General features: G+C 40.0%; 1 protein-coding gene across 3 annotated transcripts in view; it reads right to left on the bottom strand.

The window, feature by feature from the left end:
- The window catches only part of MARCHF1 (membrane associated ring-CH-type finger 1), a 134,080-nt gene that overhangs the window by 64,562 nt on the left and 53,902 nt on the right, over nucleotides 1-15,616 (bottom strand). The gene's annotated exons all lie outside the window — the stretch shown is intronic.

Raw genomic sequence — 15,616 nt, 5'->3', positions numbered from 1 at the left:
TCAGAAAATAAGATCATGGTATCTGGTCCCATCACTTCATGGCAAATAGAAGGGAAAACAGTGGAAACAGTGACAGACTTTATTATTTTTATTTATTTATTTATTTTTTTGGCTCCAAAATCACTGCAGATGGTGACTGAAGCCATGAAATTAAAAGATGCTTGCTCCTTGGAAGAAAAGTTATGACCAACCTAGACAGGTTATTAAAACGCAGAGACATTACTTTGCCAACAAAGGTCCGCCTAGTCAATGATATGGTTTTTCCAGTAGTCGTATGGATGTGAGAGTTGGACTATAAAGAAAGCTGAGTGCCAAAGAATTCATGCTTTTGAACTGTGGTGTTGGAGAAGACTCTTGAGAGTCCCTTTAACAGCAGGGAGATCCAACCAGTCCATCCTAAAAGAAATGAGTCCCAAATATTCATTGAAAAGACTGATGCTGAAGCTGAAACTCCAAGACTTTGGCCACTTGATGTGAAGAACTGACTCATTTGAAAGACCTTGACGCTGGGCAAGATTGAAGGCAGGAAGAGAAGGGGATGACAGAAGATGAGATGGTTGGATGGAATCACTGACTCAATGGACATGAGTTTGAGCAAGCTCCGGGAGTTGGTGATAGACAGGGAGGCCTGGCGTGCTGCAGTCCATGGGGTCGCAAAGAGTCAGACATGACTGAGCGACTGAACTAACTGAATTAAAAAAAAAAATGAAAATGAAAGATGAATATAAATATACTTATTTCCCATAAAAAATTCTTAATCATAAGATAATGATTTGGGGAAAGTTATTTGCAAATGTGTGTGTGTGCGCACAGATAGATGTACATTTGTTTCTGCAGATTCTGATTTGATGCTTTTATGTTTCCATATGGATCACTGTAACACTGATTCCATCATCTTAACCATAGTTTATGTATCAAATATAAAAAGTCATGGTATATACAGAAGCTCCATTCTGTGTGTCCCTTCCCAAGACAGAGGGTGGAGGGACTGTCCAGTTAAAAACTTCAACAGAAAATGTGATGTAAGTTAAGTATTTTTTTTTTCATATCTGGAATACTATCACCAGGTGATGTTCCAACCAACCCAATGAGGCTATTCTCAAGGGATAAGGTTCACAAAGAGAAACTGAACTGCATTAGTATACAGTTGGGACTTCTAATAAGGAAGTACAGAAGAGAAATGTTCCAACTGACAATGACCAATCAGGGACAATTTACTTAAGTCTTTTTGGGAGACATAGCAAATCCCTGCTGTATTTTCCCAGATGTCCAACTGATGAATACCTTCTTGATTAGTCCAGGTTATGGGAAGCATGGAGAACAAAAGAAAAGAGAAAAATCACTTTGCTATGTGTCTACAGTTATAGCAAAAAAACAAAAAACAAAACCCTATCTCTTGATATGATGGTCTCACAATAAAGAAGAAATATATGGTGGCTTGCTTTCTCTAAATGGCCTTTCCCACCCCAACAGGAAATTCCTGATCCCCACACCACCAGCCACCAACTACCAGGCCTTTTAAACTTTGTTGTTGTTTGGTTACTAAGTTGTGTCCAACTCTTTTGTGACACCATGGACTGTAGCCTGCCAGACTCCTCTGTCCATGGGATTTCCCAGGCAAGAATACTGGAGTGAGCTGCCATCTCCTTTTCCAGGGGTTCTTCCTGGCCCAGGGGTCCACATGGGCAGGCAGATTCTATTCTAAGTTATTCACCCTTTTCCATCCTTCTTTCAGGGGACTCTATGGTCTCTGAGAGCAGGGGTTTTCTACCTAGTTTTCTACTGAGCACCACTGACACGTGGTGAGTACCACAGGGAGTCTAGTAGATGAGTGAATTGCATCTATTGGTGTCCTCTCTGAACAACAATTTAGAACACAATTGGCTGCTGGTGTGGGTTCTAGTCTGCTTAGGGGGAAGAGTGTGTTTATGGATAGAAGCGTCACAAAAGAAGATCTGCTGCCAGGAAAAGCATATTTCTGTTTTGAACTAATTATTCTATAGTACTTATTTCAGTTGACTACATGGTTATTTTTTTGTTTCTGAAATTTTAAAGACTAATTGACCCATGAGTGTTTCATCAAAAGACAAAAGGGTGAGGCCATATGATAACTCCCAGGTACTTATCAAAAGAATTCGTGAGATGCTTGTATTTTCCATATCTGACACAGACATGCCAGCTTTGTTATCTACTCACTCTGGAATATTATTTTAATTGAAATATCAATTGCAGTCCAATTGAGAGCATGAATGTAAGGCAATAAAACAAATAAACATCATCAACAAGAAACAAAACGAGAAAAACATTTTAGTGGGGAAGATGATGCTCCAACTGAAATACTTTTCTTTTAATGAGGGGCTTCCTCATGGCTCAGATGGTAAAGAATCTGCCTGCAAGGCAGGAGATCTACCTTCTTTTTGTTATTTTGTGGTTTATATACACCCTCCCACCCCACAATAATCAGCTAAAAGCCTGTTGGGCCCTCCTTCTCACTGAATGAAGCCCTTCATTCAGTGAAGGTAAGGGAAGTGCTGGGGTCGGGGAATGCCACCACTGAACATGAGAAATCTGTGTGAAAGACTCACTGGATCATTTAGAGACTGTGAGTGTGAAAATAGAATCACTTTCTAAGAGTCACTGAGGGCTCATATGCTAATGGAACCAAAACTCAGCAAGAATATGGGAGAACAAGCATGCATTGCAAATTATGAGTATGGATATGCTGCAAGAAGTACTAGAGAGTCTTATCTAACCCTATATTAAGGCAGATATTTTCATTGCTTCCAATCTTCTATGCTTATGAAAAAATAAAACAGCAAACCTACTCCCCAGACCTGGGCTCTGATTATCACGGGACAGCCTGGAGACATTAAAACTTCATTTGTTGAGGGCTTGAACATGTAATCCCAAGTAATTTGTAAGTTGAGAATTAAGAAGCATGCTACCGAGAATGCCAAGAACATAGAATGATGCCAGCATGACACACCTACTAAAACTCTTGCCAGCAATCAAAGAGAATTGTGCAGAAGTTCATCCAGAAGTGACTTCAGCCTTTTATAGACCGAATTCTATAACTTTTGACTTTTTTGTTTTTGTTGTTTAAAGCAAAAAAGTGGTAGCTATGTGATATGTGGGATAATGGCTACTGGAGGAGTAGACAAGTGAAGCAGATCTCCTGAGAACAGGGAAGAAAAAGAAACAGTAAGAAGCAAATAGAAAGGGTTCCAAAGCACAACAGGCTGTCAAAGCAGAGAGAAGAAAACAGCCTTAGATGTGTTTCAAGTCACTGAGGCTGTTATGTTTTCTGTCTGCAAAATAATTGATGTTTATAAAATGATGTAACCAAGTATTAATAAAATATATTGGATAAAAAAGCATATTTAAAAAGAAAGACTTTGCAACTATGGTTACCAAAGGGGGAAGGGAGGAGGGATAAATTAGGAGTTTGGGATTAACATCCACAAATGTTGTTGTTTAGTTGCTAAATCGTGTCTGACTCTTTTGCAACCCCATGGACTGTAAGCCCACCAGGCTCCTCTGCCCTTGAGATTTCCCAGGCAAGAATACTAGAGTGGGTTGACATTTCCTTCTCCAGGAGATCTTCCTGACTCAGGGATTGAACTCGCCTCTCTTGTGTCTTCTGCACTGGCAGGCAAATTCTTTACCACTGAGCCACCAGGGTATATACATTACTGTATATAAAATAGATAATCAGCAAGGACCTACTGTATAGCACAGGGAACTACACTCAATATCTTGTAATAACCTATAAGGGGAAATAATATGAAAATTTTATGTGTGTGTATATATACACACACACATAAAATTGAATATATAAGCTGAATATAAAGCAGAATCACTTTGTTGTATACCTGAAACTAATACAACATTGTAAATCAATTGTACTTCAACAAAAACTAAAACTAAAAAAGGAAGATTTTAGAAACAATTTTATTTTAGAAAGTTTTAATTTGAAAGATTTCCACTAAATAGTTTAAATAAAAATTTAAGTTTTGAGGCTTAAAGGGTGAGGTTCCCAGTGCAGCAGGATGCCATGTAGACAGCATGCACTGTAGACCCAGAGACCTCAGGGTGTGAGATCACACATGACTCATTTCCTCATCTGCAAAATGGTTTTCATGTGCCTGCATACAATGGCGCTATAATGAGGACTAAATTAATTAAATGACAGATTCTAAATGCCTGGCACAGAATAGAAAATCCAGTGTGTGGTGGTTGCATTAGTGAAATTGCAAATCACCCATAATGGTAAGTAAATGATGCACTTTGAATTTCTTTTGCATGTGATTTTGTATGATTATTCAGAAATTGCTAGCTAGGAATGTGACCACATTCCTGCCTGGTCCAATTTTAAGGCTACAAGCTCCAGCTCAGCAGAGAATAGCACCCTTTGGGTGGTTATTTGCTATGGTAACTTGCATTGACTCTTGGCTGTTCAGAGGATGGATGCTATATCAAATTAAGAAAAGGAAAAAATTAACATAGCAGTTGTTAAATACAATTCTTTATTTTTTAAAAATAGGCATTTCAACTAAAGCATTGTAAGTCATTATGGTAGACATGTAGAAATATGAAAATGCTGTGTAGTATAGGGAATTATATTCAATATCCCGTGATAAATCACAATGGAAAAGAATATACATACATATCTGAATCAATTTACTGTACAGCAGAAAGTATCAGAGCATTGTAAATCACCTATACTCTGATAAATTTAAAAAGACATCAAAATTATTATTCCTTTTTATTTAGCATCATGAATTCTACAGAACTTATATTTAGGAACTTTCCAATTTTCAACTGTATTGATCTACAGAAATGACAAATGCATATGGTTCTACCTAATTGTTACTAAAGTAAAGGTAATTTAATGAAATTGATTCACTGCCTCATTTTATTTGTAGAAATGAGACAGGGAATAAAAGGATGCACGATTTGAATATTTTGTGTTATGTATTTGCCAAATAGTTTGTAGATAGGAAACTATGTAGGGGACTCTTTTAGGGGAGGACACACAGAGTTAGGAGCTTTTGCTGTCTTCATGAGCTTAGCTTTCTGTCCAGCACTGGTTTCTCCTATTCAGGAGTGATTCGAATCTGAGTCCTGTGCAGTTCTTCAGCTTCAGAACAGATTAGTTTACTTTTCTCAACCAAGATTGTTGTGCCATTCTAGACTGCACTGAGTCGTCACTGTGCTTTCTATATTTTTGACTTTCCTGGGCCCTGAGACTTATTTCTGATTCTTGGTAACTCAGTAGATTAATGAGACTTCTATTGAGGGTTATAAGAGTAGCTGAGTTAGGGACTTAAGGTGATGAAAACTGCTTTTTCTCAAATAAGCCCTTGATTTTATTTAGACTTTAACGATTTTCTTCTGGAAACATTAGGATACCTTGATGAGTTCACTAACTGTAGATTTTGATGTAGTAGTAGTAGCAATTAATAGAGTAAAGTTTCACTGATATCTTTAGAGGCTATCACACTTCAAGGTTCATCAGAGTATGAAGATTTGCACCTTTCTACTTTAAGAAACCATTTCATCTCAACAGAATCTCCTGTCTCCATCAGCTAATGATAGACATTCAGAATCATTAGCTAAATTAATTGTTTCATGTGATTGGTCTTTAGAATGTAATAAAAATGTAATAGAATTACTGAGTTGAAAGCAGTTAATTGGATGTACTTTGACTATATTCTAATTAAATGCTATACCTGTCAATCTTAATGACCACTTAAAAACTACCAAAAGAAAACTGTTGATGAATCTTAGTACCATGAAAATAAACCACCCAGAACCATTTAAATATGCCTCATGTCTGTTCACTTCATTTCAAAATCTGAAGTCATTTCAGATACTGCCATTGAAGTATTATCCCAGGGCCACACAATTTTAAGAGAGAAAATGAAAATGTGGAGTCTTTTTTTCCCCTAGGTTCTTAAAGCCTATGAATCATAAAAGCAGGAATAGCATGCTTGTTTCTCATGTCTAGGACTGTGTTAGATCATGAGTTGAAAATTCAGATCTGTACACCAGAGCCACAGAGACGCTCAGATGAAAGGGAATCTCTTAGGATCAGAAATAGGGCGAGATTGAGAGATATAGAATCCTTGAGGGCAAACAACCTCTCAAAGGGGCCAGCCACTCGCTGGCTCACTGATTGTTGTCTTATGGAAATGTGGTTCCAGTCAAGCCAGATATAGTGGCTTTCAAACAAATACAGATGTATGGGATTTTACATGAAATAATAACCAATTCAGATTTTCAGCTCTGTGGGTCAAGTGAAACTCATCTGGGCTGTAGTGCAGCAGCATCTGGATTAGACTCTGACAGCCTCTGTGTGTTAGGGGAAGCACACTGATTGAAACCACCCACCCTGGCCAGGCACCATAGTAACCATTTGCATGAGTTGTTTTATGACAGGAGATCCTGATAAGAAATACAGAACTAACAAGGCACCACCAACCAGAAGAGCTTGGGAAAGGTCTAAAGGAGACACTGTGTGTCCATCCACTTCCCAGAATCCCTCTCGCTAGCATCCATCTTGGTTGAGCAATGCGTGTGCCACCAGGAAAGACTCTGAATTAGAATGATTGGCCAAAGACCACCCGGAAACTAATCCCATCACCATAAAACCTGAGACTGCAAGCCACACAGCAGAGCCATTCTCCTGGGTTCCCTTACCCTACTGCTCTCCACCCGAGTGCCCTTTCCGAATAAAATCTCTTGCTTTGTCAGCACATGTGTCTCCTCGGACAATTAATTTCTGAGTGTTAGACAAGAGCCCAGTTTCGGGCCCTGGAAGGGGTCCCCCTTCCTGCAACATGTGGACACACAACAGCTATCAGAGATGAAGGATGCGGACAGGCTGCCCTTCATCAATACTTATGACCAATCAATGAAACATTTGAAAAAAGTAACCAGGGCATTTCATTAACAGACAGACAGGTTGCCACAACATGTTTATTATTAAGATGAAAAAGACAGATTTATTCACTGTCTTTCTCTGATTTAGAAACACGTTGTTTGAGGGGGAAAAAAGATCTCTTGAAAGGATTGTAACTTATTGGGAATGAAATATGAAGAAAGGGTTCTAGAAAAGCTGAAGGTAGAAGAGGACTTTTGAAGGTCCGCACAGCACCATGTATTTGGTTGTGATACAAAAATGGGGAGGGGTAGAAGTAGTGACCCAAGGACAAAAAGAACAGATAAAACCAAGGAGGGTCTTGGAATGTAGGAACAGAAAAACCAGACCCTTATCGTCTTTCCCACGCCCATGTTTTTTAACTTAAAGGATTTCAGGTCCTCCTGGGCAGTATAACCTGTCTCCCCTCCTACCCCATGGGGAGAAGGTATTTGCCTTACTATTCCCCCACTCAGTATACGTGCCTCATCCAATCCGCAAAGGACCCACAAGACCCTTATCCCAGTCCTTGTACCCTGGGTAAAAAAAGTGGACTAAGGACCGCTGTTCAGTGTCCGTTCTCCCTTGAGCTGGCCCATTGTTCTAACAGCGTCTTCCATTCTAATAAACTTTGTTTCCCTTTCATTGTGTCTCATGTCTGGAGATTCTTTTCCAACCTGTGCCTGGACCACGACATTTTTGGTGGCCTGTACTGGGAGCTTGGGGTCTCTTTCCTACTTACTACTCACTTCTCCTTTTTCACAGGGACCCTCTGTGAACAAAGTGCTGTGGAAGTGACTGAGGAACTCTGGGCAAGGTTACCCTCTGGTATGTTCCAAAGGCCCCACTGCTCACCGTGCCCCAGTAGCTTCTACCTGAACAGGTGAGGGTCTCTCTTTTGCCTTCTTTCCAACTGAGGACCAAGCCAGCCACTATTGTGTGGGCATAGGTCAGGCATGTAGTGGTTGAAGTAAAACTAGAGACCTTTGTCCCCTGGCCACCGCCTCCCTGGTAGGATTGTAAGGCGAATACCTCAGCCTTCTTCTTGTCACTTTCACTTCTTTTCTTTTGGTCTGGATTGATTTACAGGAGCCTAGGTGTTGCCTCTGGGCCATCCCAAGAATACCTTCCAGGTTTCAGGGAATCGCTGGATGGTGAGTCAGCCGGTTGCTCTTCGGAGTCACTCTTTCTCTGTCCGGGTCACTCGGTTCCCTAGCCTCATGGTTCTCCGGGGTCGCCTCTTTCTGTCGGACACAACTGTTGGGACGGTCGGCCATTTTGTGCCATTAGTCGCATGGGGAGATCACTGGGACAGAAGGGACGCCTTTCTGTAGCCGGTGACTCTCAGTACCCCATTCTATGGCAGGTAGGCTAAGAGTGGGTTCTGGTAAATCCTGAGAGCCTCTCTCAGACTCACCCCTTGGCTACATTCTTAGAAACTGGAAAATTTTGACCCTGCAAAAGGCTTGGCTCCAATACAAACTAAGGACCCCCAAAAATGGTCTCTGAGTGGCACACTAGCTTTTACCAAAAACAGGAAAAGGACTCCGAATTTCCTTACGTTCTATTGCCTCCCTATGTCCTGTTCCCCTCTGTCTAGCTCCACCAGATTTCTTAGATGACCTCTACTTGACCTTTCATATCCACATGATCTCTAGGAAAGGATTCTGAGGTTACCTTTGGTCCAGGTTTTTCTCCTATATTCAAAAGCCTGAAGGATCAAAAACTCTCAACATTCTAAAGAATCCCCTCTAACTATGCTTCTCTCTGTGGGGGAGGGAACCAAGCTTACCCGACTCCTGAACATCCTAAAGAATTCCCTTCTAACTACTCTTGTTTCTCAGGATGCGGAAAGACCAGGCTTCCCCCACTCCTGTAAGTTCCCTTAACCCTTCAGATTCTTCTGATGGGACAAAGACCTCACGTTCCCCCAGAGGGACAATCCAAGATTTTAATCAGCTGATCTGCCCTGATAGCAGAGTCAAAGCACTATTTGGTCTATATTTTAGCTGTAAAACTATGACTACAGAAAGGAAAGATGACTTTTAGATACAGGATGGCCATGATATTCTTTAGACTCCAGAGAAAACTGGTTAAAATTAATTTTTTTTTTCTTGGAAACTGTAAAACTGGTTCTTTTTGCATATGCAATTAAAAACAACTAGCTTGTTAAAAGACTTGCCTAGGGAAAAGCTTGAAGTTAACCCTTCCCATGTCCTTGAAATACACTGCCCATTTTGCCTGAAACCTCAGTCTTGGGCAATTAGAACTTCAAGCCCCCCTACCCCCACCCCCACCCCCAACACACAAAAAGGGTCAAAGAAATGTTTTAAATCTCAGGCAGAAAACTATGAGATCTCTGTCTGTCTGGATTTATGTATGTCTTAGTGTGTATCTTTTGTTTTGTTTTTTTTTCAATATTGCTGAAGTTGTAAATGAGTTCTAATTTTGCGACCCTGTGGACTGTAGCCCACCAGGCTCCTCCATCCATGGGATTCTCCAGACAAGAATACTGGAATGGGTTGCCATTTCCTTCTCCAGGTAAAGAAAAATAAGCACTTACAAATCAGACAATTCTAAATACAAGAGAAATTAACCTAAATGAATTTCAGATTCACGTGAACTGGGAAATATTCAATATTAAATATCTAGTTTGTTTATGTTTGTTTGCTAATCTATTATAGACATGGATAAGAGTCATTAAACATAGGATTTTCATTGTGCCTAGGTTTATTATAAACTAAATATTGTTATATCTGTTACAAGTTTGTCAACAAGGAAAGTACCTCTAGAAAAAAAAAAAAAAACTTCTAAAAAATGTAAATGAGATATGAGTTTTTAGATAAACTATTAAGAATAATTACACTTTAGAAATATCTGTCTAAAATAGTCTCTCCAGATTTTGGTAACCTGAATTTCTAGGGTTGTGCTAAGCTAAGTGACAGTAGCTTATTGAATAGGCAAGTCATTTACAAATAAAACAAGATTCTGAAACATTCATTACTGAACACTAACTTCCTCTTACAGACAGAGAAAATAGAGATTTTGGACTATTAATTAATAATGTTTAATGCCATCCTGAGATGTTCTCTAGAATTTTTTTTAGAAATTATTACTGGTATTTATGTTCACCAATCTATAAAATGCTAATATAACAGTCAGTTCTTGGTCGTTTAAGGAAAGTAGGATGTGTGTTTTCAGTAAAGAAGGTATGAGGAATAAAACTACATTTTATGAAGGGAAAAGGAAGTAGGTCTGACTTACATACAGGAGGCCGTTTCAGGGTAGGAGAACAAAGTAATGGGTACAGAAAGTGACAAGGTTTTATGGAAAGTGGACCCCAAGGCAAGAGTTTTGTGCATAAATACAAGTTTTCTTGAGATGCTGAACTTTGATAATGAATTTTAAGTTTCTTTACTTCTGAAGTGATCTCGTCTATGTTTACCTTTGAAATTTTCTTTGTTACTTTGGCTAAGTGAATATAACGTTTCACAGTGATCTATGTTATTTTATCTGACAGTGTTATAAACCCTTTTGATATTTATCGACAAAACTTCCTAAATAACTTGACTTCTAGCTGACTTTGGGATGCTTCAGAGGGCCCCTGAGACATCCAAAGAGCTATTAAACTATCCGGGTTCATTGGACATGTTAAATTACATGGGCAGTGCTGTTGAAGGGGTGATAAATCTTCTCAGTTTATACTGTATGGTTGATGTTACTAATATAGATGTCTTAAAATTATATGGAATTCATATAGATCTGATATGCCCTGATACAATGTGGTCAATTATAATTCTAGTTATCATGTTAAAGTGTTACAAGTCACAGCAATGACTAGGCTACATTGTCAATTGCAATTTAATCAGATTTTAAACATGCCTTCTATGGTTTCACTCTGATGTTTTTGCAAGAATACTGCTACTTCAAGATTTATGGAAAAGACTTTTCTAAGATTAACCAATAAGCAGATTTTGTTGTTGTTGTTGTTGTTATCTGGTAAACTGGTAACAGGCTGGAATTTAGTTTACTCTCTATGTTAAGGGAACAAAGTTTTTTTAGAATGCAGCTTTGGATAACAGATTATGAGGTTTTTTTGCCTTTAAGTGATTTATATTTGTTTTTAAAATCTTTTGCTACTTTGGTAAAGTAAAGAAGCATTATTTAAAATTATAGTTCAGTTCAGTTCAGTCGCTCAGTTGTGTCCGACTCTTTGCGACTCCATGAATTGCAGCACGCCAGGCCTCCCTGTCCACCACCAACTCCCAGAGTTCACTCAGACTCACGTCCATCGAGTCAGTGATGCCATCCAGCCATCTCATCCTCTGTCGTCCCTTTGTCCTCCTGCCCCCAATCCCTCCCAGCATCAGACTCTTTTCCAATGAGTCAACTCTTTGCATGAGGTGGCCAAAGTACTGGAGTTTCAGCTTTAGCATCATTCCTTCCAAAGAAATCCCAGGGCTGATCTCCTTCAGAATGGACTGGTTGGATCTCCTTGCAGTCCAAGGGATTCTCAAGAGTCTTCTCCAACACCACAGTTCAAATGCTTCAATTCTTCGGTGCTCAGCTTTCTTCACAGTCCAACTCTCACATCCATACATGACCACTGGAAAAACCATAGCCTTGAATAGACGGACCTTTGTTGGCAAAGTAATGTCTCTGCTTTTGAATATGCTATCTAGGTTGGTCATAACTTTTCTTCCAAGGAGTAAGCGTCTTTTAATTTCATGGCTGCAGTCACCATCTGCAGTGATTTTGGAGCCCAGAATATGGTACATGTAGACAAATCTCATTCTGCTTCTACAAAAAATAAGCCCTCACGGTTACACTTATGCTATCCTGATGTCTTTAAAGCATGACAACAGTCTACTCCTAAATTGGGAAATTAAAAATGGGTGAACAATAGCTGTAAATCAAAGAGTCAGGGCTATGGGAAATCCAAGATGGCCACTTGGATTTTCCCAGCTCCCTGACAAACCTCGTTTTTATTTGATGAGTTAAAGCTTTCCCTGGCTATGAGGTTAATGCCCCCACAATGACAAATAAATTATATTTCACTTAATATTAAGTTCTGCTTTGTCTCTTCAGTCGTGTCCGACTCTGTGCGACCCCATAGACAGCAGCCAACCAGGCTTCCCATCCCTGGGATTCTCCAGGCAAGGACACCGGAGTGGGTTGCCATTTCCTTCTCCAATGCATGAAAGTGAAAAGTGAAAGTGAAGTCACTCAGTCGTGTCTGACTCTAGCGACCCCATGAACTGCAGCCTACCAGGCTCCTCCGTCCATGGGATTTTCTAGGCAAAAGTACCAGAGTGGGGTGCCATTGCCTTCTCCGAATATTAAGTTCTAGTTTTGTTAATTATGGTCTGTGTTTACTACGACTCACTTCTGAGCTAGTTCCTTGTTGTTATGTTATATTGCTAAAAGGTTTAATTAATTAAGTTATTAAAAAGGACACTCTAAGTTTGTTTCTAAAGCTAATCTCAATAACCAATCTTTGGATGAAGGTCAGATGCTTCGTGATGTACAACCAGGAGATTCACACCTGGCTATATTCATTTAAGTAAGTCAGATGATCTGGGGTATACTGGGCTATACCTAATGAAAGTTCTTGACTAAAATTCTGGCTTGTGACCTTACTAATAACTGCTAGCTGTATTATTTTCTATGTCGCTTGTTTCAGAAGATTGTTTCTTATATATTACTCCATATGTGATCAATGATTGCAGTAATATAACTCTAGATAAGGGAAGAAGCAACAAGAGGGAATATTTTTCTGGACCAAGAGGCTAGTGAGACAGGTGTGGTGCAGAGACGTTTGCTACTTGCGAGGCCTGGTCCAGTGATAGGCACACGGAGTGGCCTGTCAATGGAACCTTCCCTGGACTTAGAAATGAGCCTTCTCAGCACCACAGGACACAGTGGCCATGAAATGCCTCCCAAACATGGCCAAATATGTGGCTGTGAAGGGACCCTGCTGACTGGAAGTTGGCACTTGCCAACTGCCTCTACAAAGATTACATCAAGACCACTGCAAGCTGCTGACACGCCCTGAAAGTAGGTCAGGGTGGAGATCAAAAATAAGGCACTGTGCTCTCGGAAAAACCCAGAAGAACCAGCATTCAGAGAGTCAGATGTTTTCAGGTAAATATTTTATGAATCCAAGTTCTTGCATTTTCTCATACCTACAGAAATACAAACATCATGAACCAATGTCTACTCCTGGTTCTCCTGGCTAGTTCCCCAGCAGCTTTTCTACTTCTATTAATATCTTTAACTTTCTTGTTAAGTTTGTTTCTTCTAGAATACAACAAATCTCCAAGTGATAGTATGACAAGGATATTCCCTGGCCAACACCCAGACAATGCTGGACAAATCACCTTATTATTCCAAGGACTCTCCTCTCCCTCCATAAATGTACCCTGACAGAGAGCAAACAAAGGGAACCCAGAGCCCTACAATGCCCCTGTATAGCCTGAAGAAGCCAGAGTGGTCATCACCCCTTTTCCCCTGAGACTGGGTTCCCAAATGCCTGAGAAGGGAAGTAAGTAGATAGTTAGACATGAGCAGAATATCAAAAGGGGCCAAAGAATTGGCCCTGAAAATAAAGAGAGGGAGGGATGTAGTGACTCAAGGATAAAAACAGCAGATAAAACCCAGGAGGGTCTTGGAATGCAGGAACAGAAAAACCAAACACTTATCATCTTTCCTCCCCCCATGTTTTAACTATTAATGGATTTCAGGTCCTCCTGGGCAGTGTAACCTATCTCCCCTCCTATCCCATAAGGAGAAGGTGTTTGCCTAACTCTTCCCCCACTCAGGATACATACCTCATCCAATCAGCAAATGACTGGTAAGACTCCTATCCCAGTCCTCGTACCCTGTGTATGAAGTGGACTAAGGACTTCTTGTTCAGTGACAGTTCTCCATTGAACTGGCATGCTGTTCTAACAGTGTCTCCTGTTCTAATAAACCTTATTTACCTCTCATTCTGTCTCATGTCTGGAGATTGTTTTCCAACCCACGCCCAGACCATGACAGTAGATGGCTTGAAGAAGAGGAAATTAGAATATTTTATTCTAGATTGTTCTCAAATTGAAATATTATTTTTGACAGAGTTGAAATGAAAATTTTGTACTGATGTATGTTGAAAAAAAAAATGGAGAATTATACAGATATCATGAAACAATTGGTATTTCCCTGAGGGGTAAGAAGAAAAATTTACAGAATCACAAAGCATGATGTGTCATTTAGCAGCTCCAGACAGCATATAGCATCTTTCAGCAGACAGAGCAAAGGGCAAGGAGGAAGGGTCCATCTCTATTTCTGGCATAGATTGTTTTTGGACCTGGAGGAACAGAGTCTCACCTATTTTGCAGTCAGGTCACCCCATATGTTAAAAAAATCCATAACTCAAAGATATTTTGTGCACCAATTCTGACATCTATAACCACAGGCAGATTTTAAAAATCAAGGCTACTGCAAAGCGGTGACTATTTATTCTGTCTCTCCATAGTTTACAGAATTAATGAGGAATTGCAGTAGCCAGCCACCAATTGGATGCCTTTTGGAAAATTCTTGTTTGCTTTACACTCTGCTTGCCCTGGAACCCATCACTCTTATCCACCTTTTCTTTGCATGAAATTTAAATGAAAATGCAACTCTAGCCAGATTTGCTATTTAAATTGCAGTCTCCATACTCTCCTTTGGAAATTGAAGTATCCATATAGGTAAGGCCGGAGTTAGGCAAAAAGATAAGTTGGAGATCAAACCCGTGTCTGTTACATCTCCTGCATTGGTAGGTGTGTTCTTTACCATGAGCACCACCCACCACTTGGGAGCCTAAAATTCGGGGTCACAGTATCACAGCTGATATGAAGAGCTGATTCATTGGAAAAGACCCTGATTGCTGGGCAAGATTGAATGAAAAAGCAGAAGAGGGTGGCACAGGATGAAATAGTTAGATAGCATCACCTGCTCAATGGACATGAGTTTGAGCAAACTCTGTGAGATAGTGAAGAACAGAGGAGCCTGGCATGCTGCAGTCCATGGAGGTCACAGAGAGTCAGACACAACTTAGCGACTGAACAACAATGACAAAGCTATCACACATGAATTAGGTAAAGTCCATTGTCTTCATTTGCTCCTTTATAATCTATCCTTTTCCAGCATTGAGTTAGATGCTAACTTTATACTTATCTCAATTATTATCTTCATTATTTAGAAAAATATAACACAAATGACACATTTGAAGATTAAGTTTGTAGCTAAAAATACTACACAATATGGAAAATGATACTTTTCTTACATGAACCATCAAACTGCTGGGTGGTTAGAATAGGAAAAAGGAGTCCAGAATGGCGATGGCTAAAGACAAGGAAGGGAAAAGCCCATGAAAACAGAACAAAGGAAGATTGAGGACCGGAGTGAGGACCTCGGGTAGAACAAACAGCACTCCTGGCTGGCCCAATTTACATAGGACAGGCCCAGGGAGAGGAAAAGACATATAAAAAGAGGAGCCAAAGGGCCGGGGGCCTCTCTCTCTCCTCTTTTCATGTCTTTTGAGTTGGCATGCCCTCACACCTCAAAGATGACTTTTCCTTTATTTTCTAAATAAAACTGAGCTGTAACACGGAGCTGTAACACTGATCTATCTGAGAGCTGTGACACGGTCTGTCCAAGGGCTTTAACGTC

The sequence above is a fragment of the Bos javanicus genome, chromosome 6, assembly GCF_032452875.1.
Source record: "Bos javanicus breed banteng chromosome 6, ARS-OSU_banteng_1.0, whole genome shotgun sequence".
Taxonomy (NCBI): Eukaryota; Metazoa; Chordata; class Mammalia; order Artiodactyla; family Bovidae; genus Bos; species Bos javanicus.
Note: the sequence above shows the minus strand (reverse complement) of the source record. Positions and strands in the feature narration are given on the sequence as shown.